General features: G+C 42.3%; 1 pseudogene; it reads left to right on the top strand.

Annotated features, from left to right (window-relative positions):
* Nucleotides 1-6,807: 6,807 nt before the first annotated feature.
* Nucleotides 6,808-12,300, top strand: part of LOC100765971 — a 36,586-nt pseudogene continuing 31,093 nt past the window's right edge.

Raw genomic sequence — 12,300 nt, 5'->3', positions numbered from 1 at the left:
TAGGTAGCACCATAAAAGGCACTGTGAATGCAGCATATCCAAGGAAGGAACATAGTTCTTGGACAGTGGTAATACAGTGGCCTGGAATACCTTAGAAAGGTATATGGCACATGACCTAGAAATAATGAAATACATGGTTTTAGTTTTACAAAGACATTTTTGTATCAGTTCAGTGAGGACTATTTTGCTATGATTCCAAAGCAACTCTGTTTTTCTATTTCTTTCTATTTTTTATTTCATTTTATATTCCAACCACGGCTCCCCCTCCTCTCAACCAACTTTGCCTCCTCCCAATACCTTCACCTTCCCACTATCCCTCCTCCAGTCCACTCCTCCTCACCCGTAAGGGCTCTCATGAAGAGTCAACATGTTAGGCACACTAGGTTGTGGCAGGGCCAAGCCCCTCTCTCATGCATTAAGACTGAGCATGGCATCCCACAATAGGGAGTGGGCTCCAACAAGATAGCTAATTACCAGAATTGTATGGTTGTCCTACTGCCACTGAGTATGGCATTCCATACACAGGAATGGGCTCGAACAAGCTAGTTCATGTACCATATTGTATCATGGTCCTACTGCCAGGGGCCCATCAGATAGTCCAAGTTTCACAACAGTCTCTCACATATGGAGGTTCTAGTTTGATCCTCTGGAATTGAAGAGTTGTAGGTCTAGAGTTCATGAGTATCCAAGAGCTTGGATCAGCTGGCCCTGTAGATTTCTCCATCATGATCTTGACCTCCCTTGCTCATATATTCCCTCCTCTCCGTCTTTGACTGGATTCCCAGAGCTTGGCCTGATTCTTGGTTGTGGATCTCTGCATCTGGTTTCACCAATTACTGGATGAGGGCTCTATGATAGTTGCTATATTCATCAATCTGGTTACAGGGGTAGGCTAGTTCAGGCACGCTCTCTACTATTGATAGGAGTCTTGACTGGGGTCCTCCATGTGGAATCTTGGAAGTTGCCCTAGCACAAGGTTTCTCCCTAAGCCAATACTAGCTCTCTCTATTAAGATATCTCTTATTACTCTTCCACTGCATCCTTTCCCACCTTGGCCATATCCTTCCCTCCTGTTCTCATCATCCTCCCCTTCCACTTACCACCACCCTGCCCCTTAGATTTCATCTAATTTCCCTTCTCAAAGCAATCCATGTGTCCCTCTTAGCATCTTCCTTATTACCAAGTTTTTCTGGAGGTGTGGATTGTAGCCTTGTTATCCTTTGCTTTATGAGTGAATACTTTCCCAGTCTGGGTGCCTACTGAAGAGGATTTTTTCTAGTTCTATCCATTTGCCTGAAAATTTCATTAGATCATAATTTTTTACCACTGAGTAATATCGATTGGGAAAATGTACCACATTTTCCTTATCCCTTCTTCAGTTGAGGGGCATGGATGGAAACCCACACATAATTTCACCACCACCACCAAATCCAAAACAAACAAGAATGAACAATCAATGGTCATTAATATCCCTCACTATTAATAGTCTTAACTCGCCTATAAAAAGACACAGGTTAGCAGAATGGATAAGAAGACAGAATCCATCCTTCTGCTGCATACAAGAAACACACCTCAACTTCAAAGAAGAATTAAAGGTTGGGAAAGATTTTCTAATCAAATGGACCCAAGAAACAAACAGGGGTAGCAATCCTAATATCCAACAATTGGACTTTAAAATAAAATTAATCAAAAGAGATGAAGGAGGTCATTTCCTACCTATCACAGGAGAAACCCATCAGGACGAAGTCTCAATTCTGAACATTTATGCCCCAAATACAAAGGCATCCACGTTCATAAAAGAAACATTACTAAAACTCAAATCACACACACACACACACACACACACACACACTTATAGTGGGATACTTCAACACCCTACTCTCACCACTGGACAGGACCACCAGACAGAAACTTAAGAAAGAAACAAAGGAACTAATAGAAGTTATGGCCCAATTGGGCTTAACATATCTATAGAACATTCCACCCAAATACAAAACAATATACCTTCTTGTCAGCGCCACATGGAACCTTCTCTAAAATCCACCACATACTTGGCAACATAGCAAACCTCAACAGGTACAAAAATATTAAAATAACCCCCTGTTTCTTATCAGTCCACCATGCTTTAAAGTTAGAATTCAAAAACAACTCAAATTGCAGAAAACCTACAAACTCATGGAAATTAAGTAACACCCAATAGCACAATTCCTGGGTCAAGGAAGAAATAAAAGAAGAAATTGAAGGTTTCCTAGAATTCAATGAGAATGGGGACACAACATACCCAAACTTATGGGACACTTTGAACTCAGTGCTAGAAAAGATTATAGCGCTGAGTGCCCACATAAACAAACAGGAGAATAATCACACTAGAGAACTAATAGCACAACTGAAAGCTGTAAAACACAAAGAAGCCAATACACCCAGGAGGATCAGATGCCAGGAAATAATCAAATTGATGGCTGAAATCAATAAAGTGGAAACTAGGAGAACAATACAAAGAATCAACATAACGAAGAGTTGGTTCTTCAAGAAAATCAACAAGATAGACAAACCTTTATCCAAAATTTCCAAACAGCAGAGAGTGAACATGCAAATCAATAAAATCATGAAAGAAAAGGGGGACATAACAACAGACACAGAGGAAATCCAGAAAATCATCATGTCATATGTCAAAAACCTATATTCCTCAAAATTCAAAAATCTAAAGGAAATGGAAAATTTTCTGGTTAGATTTCACTTACCAAAATTAAATCAAGAATAGATAAGCAACTTCAATAGACTTATAACCCCTAATGAATAGAAGCAGCCATTAGAAGTCTCCCAACAAAAAAAAGCCCAGGGACAGATGGCTTCAGGGCAGAATTCTACCAGAAATTCAAGGAAGAGCTAATACCAATTCTCAAAGTATTCCACACAAAGAAGCAGAATGATCATTGCCAAACTCTTTTAATGAGGCTTCAATAACCTTGATACCCAAGCCACACAAAGACACAGCTAAGAAAGAGAACTACAGACCAATATCTCTCATAAACATTGATGCAAAAATACTCAATAAAATACTGGCAAATCGAATCCAAGAACACATCAGAGAAATCATCCACCACGATCAAATAGGCTTCATCCCAGGGATGCAAGAATGGTTCAACATATGAAAATCCATCAACGTAATCCACCATATAAATAGACTGAGGAAAAAAAACACACGATCATCTCACTAGATGCGGAAAAAGCCTTTGACAAAATCCAACAACCCTTCATGATAAAGGTCTTGGAGAAATCAGGGATAACTGTAACATACCTTAACATAATAAAAGCAATATACAGCAAGCCGACAGCCAACATCAAATTAAATGGAGAGAAACTCAATGCAATTCCTCTAAAATCGGGCACAAGACAAGGCTGTCCACTCTCTCCATACCTCTTCAATATTGTCCTTGAAGTTCTAGCTAGAGCAATAAGACAACAAAAGGAGATCAAGGGGATACAAATCAGAAAGGAAGAAGTAAAATTCTCACTATTTGCAGATGGATATGATAGTCTACATAAGTGACCCGAAAAACTCTTCCAGGGAACTTCTACAGCTGATAAACACCTTCAGCAAAGTGACAGGATACAAGATTAACTCAAAAAAAATCTGTAGTCCTACTATATACAGATGATACATTCATGGAGAAAGAAATCAGAGAAACATCACCCTTTACAATTGCTACAAACAACATAAAATACCTTGGGGTAATGCTAACCAAAAAAGTGAAAGACCTGTACTGTAAGAATTTTGAGTCTCTAAAGAAAGAAATTTAAGAAGATAGTAGAAAATGGAAGGATCTCCCATGTTCTTGGATAGGTAGGATCAACATAGTAAAAATGGCAATCTTGCCAAAAGCAATCTACAGATTCAATGCAATCCCCATCAAAATCCCAACACCATTCTTCACAGACCTTGACAGAACAATTCTCAACTTTATATGAAAAAACAAAAGACCCAGGATAGCCAAAACAACCCTGCACAATAAAAGAACTTCTAGAGGCATCACCATCCCTGACTTCAAGCTCTATTACTGAGCTATAGTCCTGAAAACAGCTTGGTATTGGCACAAAAATAGACAGGTAGACCAATGGAATACAGTTGAAAACCCTGATATTAACCCACAAACCCACAAACACTTGATTTTTCACAAAGAAGCTAAATTTATATGATGGAATAAAGAAAGCATCTTCAACAAATGGTGCAGGCATAACTGGATTCTGGAATGTAGAAGACCTCATATAGATCCATGTTTATCACCACGCACAAAACTTAAGTCAAAATGGATCAAAGACCTCAACATAAATTCAGCTACACTGAATCTATTAGAAGACAAAGTGAGAAATACCCTTGAATTAATTGGCACAAAAGACTGCTTCCTGAACATTACACCAGTAGAACAGACACTGAGATCCATAATTAATAAATGGAACCTCCTGAAACTGAGAAGCTTCTGTAAGGCTAAGGACACAGTCAGCGAGACAAAATGGCAGCCCACAGACTGGGAAAAGATATTCACCAACCCCACCTCTGACAGAGGGCTGATCTCCAAAATAGACAAAGAACTCAAGAAGCTAGTTTCTAAAACACCAAACAATCCAATTAAAAAGTGGGGTACAGAACTAAATAGACAATTCTCAATAGAGGAATCTAAAATGGCTGAAAGGCACATAAGAAAGTGTTCAACATTCTTAGCCATCAGGGAAATGCAAATCAAAACAACTCTGAGATACCATCTCATTTCTGTTAGAATGGCTAAAATCAAAAACACCAATGATAGTTCATGGTGGAGAGGATGTGGAGAAAGGGGAACACTCCTCCACTGCTGGTGGGAGTGCCAACTTGAACAGCCACTTTGGAAATCAGTATGGCGACTCCTCAGGAAAATGGGAATGAGTCTACCACAAGATCCAGCAATTCCACTCTTAGGCATAAACCCAAAAGAAGCACATTCATACAATAAGGACATCTGTTCAACGATGTTCATAGCAGCACTATTTGTAATAGCCAAACCTGGAAGCAACTAGATGGCCCTCAACTGAAGAATGGATGGAGAAAATGTGGTACATTTACACAATGGAGTACTACTCAGCAGAAAAAATAAAAAACAATAGAATCTTGAAATTTGTAGGAAAATGGATGGAATTAGAAGAAACCATTCTGAGTGAGGTAACCCAATCACGAAAAGACAAACGTGGTATGTACTCACTCATATGTGGATTTTAGACATAGAGTAAAGGAATATTGGCCTACAATCCACAGTACCAGAGAAGTTAATAAACAAGGAGGACCCTAAGAGAGACATACATGGTCCCCTGGAGAAGGGGAAAGGGTCACGATCTCCTGAGCAAATTGGGAGCAAGGGAGGAGGGAGGAGGGAGCTAGGAGAATGAGAAGGGGAGAAGAGGAGGGGTGAGGAGGACATGAGGGAGCAGGAAGTTTGAATCGGGGGAAGAATCGAAGAAAACAAGAAAGGAGATACCATAATAGAAGGAGACATTTTAGGTTTACAGAGAAATCAGGCACTAGGGAAAGGTCTGGAGATCTACAAAGATGACACCAACTAACAATCTAAGCAATAGAGGAGAGGCTACCTTAAATGCCCTCCCCTGATAATGAGATTGATGACTGACTTATATGCCACCCGATAGCTCTCATCCAGCAGCTGGTGGTAGTAGAAGCAGACACCCATAACCAATCTCCGAACTGAACCAGAATCCAGATGCAGAGAAGAACAAGTGAAGAGCAAAGGGGTCCAGAACAGGCTGGTAAAACCCACAGAAACAGATGACCTGAAAAAGGGAGAACTCTTGGTTCCCAGACTGATAGTTAGGAAACCAGCATGGGACTGATCCAGAGCCCAGGAACGTCAGTTTCAGTGAGGAAACCTCGGAAATCTATCAGATTCCTAGCATAGGTGTGGACTTTGGGACCCTATTCTACACAGAGGGATACTCCCTGAGCCAAGACACAGGAGGGTGTGCCTAGGTCCTATCCCAAAGGATATGATCGGCTCTGATGACACCCAATGGAAGGCCTCACCATCCAGGGGGGAGCAGAAAGGATATGTGATAGGTAGGGTTTTAGTTGGGGGATAGTGGGGGAGGAGCGGATGGAGAAGGGAACTGGGATTGTTATGTAAAAGAATCTTGTTTCTAATTCAAAAAGTGTAACAACATGAAAAGAATGTAAAAAAAGAAAAGAAATTGGTGGAAGGATGTGTGGTAGAAAAGGTGCTTCCCAGGGCTGTTTCCCAGCCAGTCTAGCTGAAATGGCAAGATCTAGGTTCTGAAATAGACCCTGTCTTGAAAAATAAGGTACAGAGTACAACACCCAATGTCCACTTCTATACACACACACACACACACACACACACACCTAGAAAAGAAAGCCTTGCACAGTAAATATCAGTGGATATAGTTTATCTGTGATTTTAATGAGTTTTGGAATGAGAACAGGCATGAAAGAGAACTTCAAATTGTTAGAAATGTATCACCAATGGATTTCTTTGAGTTTCTGAAAGAACAAATATTTACTTCCAATATGTATTGGAAGGAGGTCAGAGTAGGATTGTGCATGAACTTTAAAAACAGTCACTGAAAAGGCCATGCCAGTTCTCTGAGTTCAGGCAGTGCAAGGGAGGACTTTCTACTGGCTGCATCGCTGACACCACCTCCTGCAGTCTGGACTCATTGGATCTCAGCTGGGCACAGCAGGAGAGCCCTGCAAGACTCTCAGTTGGGAGGGAAACTTGGAACCATACCTACTGATGGTAAGCGGAGATGGAGCTGATCCCCAACCTTTCCATAGAAACCTGGGTGTTCCTGGCTACCAACCTGGTGCTCGTCTACATGTGAGTAGCTGTTCAAGCATCTCCCATATCTGTAACTGGAGTTGGGGTGATATACAGGTCCCCAATTCCTTTTCATGTTGGAACATCCTAAGAGAACATGGAGGAGAAGTTGAAATCAACACTTATGTAGCTCAGTTCCCATTGTAATGCCCATAGCTTGAGCTCCGCCCCCCCAAGGCTCCCTCCCACTCTTACCTTATGATCCTGGGAAGATGTAGTTGGCTCTAGTCTGCACCTAGACTAATCAACATCAATTCAGAGAACTCATAAACAGTTGGCCACCACAGCCCTTCTGAGGTTTGGGAGTCCCAAGGTCCTGGAAGGTGCTTAAAGTTTTTCTCCCTATCCTTGCCTCCCTGCTTTCCTTAGCATGGAGCAACATGTGTCAGGCATGTCCGCTGTGCATACATACATCTATTGCGCTCTTTCCTCCCCCGACATGCTTTACACAAATTCCCACCATGCATCCTAGACATTGTAGGAGGGTTGGCATCCACTCTTCTCTCTTTTCTGTAACTCACCTGAAACAACCTTCCCTCTGGATAATTCAATTCTTTTTTACCTTGCAGTATCTAGAACCATTTCCCACTCAGTGCTGTGTTTTTAGAGCATAGTACATCTAACACGAGTCTTGAGGGTGGGTCTCAGTTGCTGGTTGGACTACACTGAAATGTTCCTGGCATTTTCTTTTACTTTACAGATATGGCTCCTATTCTCATGGGGTTTTTAAGAAGCTTGGCATTCCTGGACCCAAACCTCATGCCTTTTGGGCTCCCGAAATGTGAGTACTGTTTGAGCTCTTTCTTTTCTTCTTATGGATGCAACTTCTTATGAGTCTCTTTATGGATCACAGTTCTTGGGAGGAAGTTCTGGGATGTCAGAAACACCCACTGGAAACTGTGTGTATCTAACCAGGAGAGTGCCCAGGCTTCCTTTAGGATTCCCTGACATCCATTTGGAGCTGTGGTTAGAAAGCTATGATCACAGACACCTGGTATTCTGGACTTCACATTCTGGCTGTAAGCAGCAAGAGAAGCCTGGGGTTTTCCTCAGTGGAGCCTCCTGGAAGGCACAGGTGTCCTTAATCAGCACTCCTGGGAAAGCATGGCTGCTCACAGTAGCCACACCAGCCTGTGTGCACTAGAATAGACCTCACGCCGGGCTCGGGAGTGGCTCTTGTCTTCATCCTGCTGGCCAGCTCTGCAGCATCTGTGGACCAGGATGTCTGTGTGTTGACTATAGGGAATCCTCTCAGGGACTCCTAAATCCCCTGCAGTTACTTCAATGGCTCCATACAGTCTTTAGTACCCAGGGCATCTTTGGGGATTTGACAGAATAACAGTGTTCTGCATTGGTTCTTTTATTCCAAGGCAGCACCCCAAGGGCCAGTCTGAGCAGGGCCAGGCTGTGACCAAGAGAAGATGGTGCTTGTCTCTCATCCTCAGATACCACAGGGCAAATGAAGTTTTGCTTTTCTAGGTGAAGGCAGACTCCTTTCTAGAATCCTCACAGGAAGGATTTTTTTTACTCAAATCTTTAGAGCCCCTGAAAGTGTACCATAAATGCCACAAGGACCATGAATGTTGCCTGATTCTCTGTGGCTTGCTTGGTCGGCCAAGGCTGGCATCTGGCTGGAAGATGATGAAAGAACTCAGGCCATCAGCAGAGCCCTGAGCGTGCTGCTTTCTGCCAGGATTTCCTTCCCCAGAGATTCCAGCTGCTTGGCAGAGTTCCAGTTTCACAGTTACATGCTTACTGCAGGCCTCGGGTCTAGATGAGACCTCCATTGCCTCAGGGCTGCCCGAGAAAGTCTTATGGCCATTCCCCACTGAAAGGGGGACACTTTTCATAATCATCCCAGCACATTTCCTTCCTGAACCTTCTTTTGCATTAAGCCACAGCTCCGAGGTCATGACAGAACACTTCCTTTTTCCGCCTTTGGCATTGAAATCTCAGAGCTAGTGTTCCATTTGCTCTGTCCTGCTGAAGAAAGGGAGACTCTCATTGGTTCCCGCATTCCATGATTTCCCCGCCATCTCCACTCACCCCCCCACTTTCTCCCCCTCTTCTTTTCATCATTTCTTAATTCTTTTGACGTTCCTTTTTATGTTTTCTCAATTTTCATCAGTTCCCTGAGGTTTTCATGCCACGCATTTTGATCATATTCACTCCCCACTCCAAGACCCCCTCAGAAGCATCCCTCATCCCTGCCTACCCACTTGGTGTACTTTTTTGTAACCCATGGAGTCTTATTTGCGCTGCCAGCATGCTCTCAGTCGTGTGGCCATACACAGGATCATGGTTGATTTATCATGAGCCACACCCTTAAGGAAAACCAACTGTTCCTCTCCCAGCAGTGGTCAATTGCCAATAGCTTCTCAGAAAAGGGTGGGACTTCATGTCCTGCTCTCCACGCTTAGGGGTTTGTCTGGCTTGTTCATGCTCAGTTCGTAAAAACTTTCACAATCACTGTGAGTGCATATGTGCAATTGCCCTGTTGTGTTCTTGAGAACCTTTTGTTGCAATGTTTTCTGTCTCTGGCTCATGCAGCCTTTCTGCCTTCTTTTACAATGATCCCTGTTCCTAGGGAAGGGGATTTACTATACAGATGAGATGTCCTATTTAGTGCAATTTCTTCTTCTCTGCACCTTGGCCAGCTGTGACTCTTTTGTTTCCCCCTTTTTAGATGTTGAGATGAGGTCCACACTGGCCTCAACTTTTCCATCTTCTTGCTTTTTCCTGGAGGCTAGGGTTATATTGTATACCAAACAAGTCTGGCTTTGCTTTATTCCTTTTGTTCTAATACAACAAGTGGGATATTATTGAACCAGGAGATAGAAGAGTATATACCCTGGGAAGTTAAATGGAGTTCTTAGTTTGGTCTAAATAATAAATTCCTAGAGCCAGATAGAGAGGAAAATGTTGACAGATCAGAGAGAAGAAAGAGCAAGCCAAAGCCACCTTTACTTCATTAACTTCTCAGCAGAAAAGAGAGCAGTTTCCTGTTTCTTCCAGCTTATATCCTCTCTCTGCCCAGTCATCTTGCTTCCTGTCTGTCTGTACAGAACTCCAGACCTCTATGGTTAGCTAGTGGCAAGCTCCATCCATTGATCTTCAGACAAGCTTTATTTGTACAAGCAAGATATCACCACATTCCCTTACTTTGGATTCTTGAGGAACAATTCAGAGTGTTCTAGGATTTTAAAGACAACACACACACACACACACACACACACACACACACACACACACACACACACACACACAAAGCTGCTTGGTATCTGTATGGACAGTTTCTTCAATAGGTACAACACTGAGAATATTCAAACACAGCCATATACTCTTCATTCCAGACAATTCTATTCTCACCTATTCCTTCTTGTGTCTCTAATAAGAACTTGCCTCTAATCGATGGTGAGGGACAGGAAATCTGATTTTATGGAATTTAAATCATTTGCACCCCAATTAGAGAAGGATCCATTGTATACAGGTCGGTGATAGATTTAACTTAATTTCTCTCCCCAGGGTTTATGGAAATTTGATCTAGACTGCTATGGAAAGCATGGGAAAATATGGGGTGAGTATTCTGGAAACTTCCATTGGGTAGGCTTGTTTACAGTAGCACTCCACTGTATGAGGGCAAAGCCTTTGGAGGTTGTCCTGTTACGGTCTATACATCTCAGTTGTTAGAACAGCAGGAATGCCATTGGGAGTGTTGCCTATTGGGACCTCCTCCAGACTGATGAATCAAGGACTCCAAGACTCACTGTCTTTGCTCCTAATACTCATAAACTTCTAATATGTACTCAGAAATGAAATGCATGGTCATATCTACACCAATCCACTTTCAGTCAAAGCCAGGACTCCTTTGTATTAACTTAAAAGTAATGAATGGCTTTTGAAAGAGAGACTTCGAGATGTAAGTAAGTAGATTAGGAACCCATTTATGTCCACTTTAAAAACATATTTAGTAATTAAAAAGATTAAATTTGCAAGAAATGAACATGGGTATTTCCTGCCTATTTAATCCTGCTGGCTTTGAAGAAGAGATGATGGGTATTTGTAAACCACTGTGTTCTCCTTTGGGCCTATGTCTTTAATGGTTCTATATAGCGGCTGAGCCCATGGCACAGCCCTTCCCTGTCAGAACAGATGATCTTTTAGTGAGAGGCTTGGAGGAGGTGTCACCATTATGTTGTGAGACATAATCAAATGGGAAGAGGCTCTGCCTCTTCATCTGCTCTCATCCATCCTCAGAAACCACAGGCCTGGCCACTGGATCCTCTGAGGTGACACAGCCCATAGAGACCATGTGACCCAATGCCAAGCATGTGCTGTGCTGCCCTCTGGTGGCCATGAAGCAACTGCTACTGACACATTATTAGGAACATTGAATAGTCAGTCTCTTAAGTTTCCACTGATACATTCTGTTTTGACTTTGGAATCATTTATTCATTTTCTTGAAATTTTCTATATCTTTGGGGGTCAAACCCAGTGCCACACACTTGATAGACAAGGGCTCTACCACTGAGCCACACCTCCAACCCAGATACTGAAATATTTAAACAGGAAAGGATGGTATTGGTAGTAACCATGCACATTTGCCTAGCCTTAACCGATGTTCCCGTGTTCATTCTTACTAAGGACGTCTTTGAAGGGCTGTTTCGTCCAAAGTGTCTCTTTCCTGCTTCAGCCACACTTTTATTTCACAAGACTCCAATGGCTTCTATGGTCAGAACTTGAGATGGGTCTCATGTTACTGTGCTTTATAGAGCTGGGGGTGTGGCTGTGCAGCCTCAGGGGTGAAGTCTGGAGTCTAGGGTGTAACTCCAGGTGTAGAATCTGGCTTCTGAGGTTCAGTCCACCCTGCTTTCCCACCTCAGGTTTTATGATGGTGGACGGCCTGTGCTGGGTATTTTGGATCCAGAGGTCATCAAAACAGTTCTGGTGAAAGAATGCTACTCCACCTTCACAAACCATTGGGTAGGCGTCTTTTTAGGAAATAATGACTTATTTTCATTCTATTTAAATTTGGAAATAATTATATAATCATGATAATGAGCCACCACCATGCTCAGAAAAGTTCTTGGTTTTTATAAATGGTAACATCTCCCATGAGTATAAATATAATATATTCCTGCCAGTATACTAAAATGAAATTAGCATTGATATCATTGGGAGTTTATTTACATGTCATCTGTGTGTGTATGAGTAGTGTTTTGGACACTGTTACACATCATGTTTAGTGTTGAAGCTACACACCAAAGACACAGGACTGTCCCTTCACTGTGGGACTTCCCCTTGTAAATGTGGGGTAGTCACTGTGAGAAGCTTGACTTTTCTTCCTGGCAGTGTCTGATGTGTTTTCCAGATGCTTTTGGGGGGCAAGTTTGATAATACATTGCTTAGCTTTCTTATTTTT

The sequence above is a fragment of the Cricetulus griseus genome, chromosome 4 (genome assembly GCF_003668045.3).
Source record: "Cricetulus griseus strain 17A/GY chromosome 4, alternate assembly CriGri-PICRH-1.0, whole genome shotgun sequence".
Lineage (NCBI taxonomy): Eukaryota > Metazoa > Chordata > Mammalia > Rodentia > Cricetidae > Cricetulus > Cricetulus griseus.
Note: the sequence above shows the minus strand (reverse complement) of the source record. Positions and strands in the feature narration are given on the sequence as shown.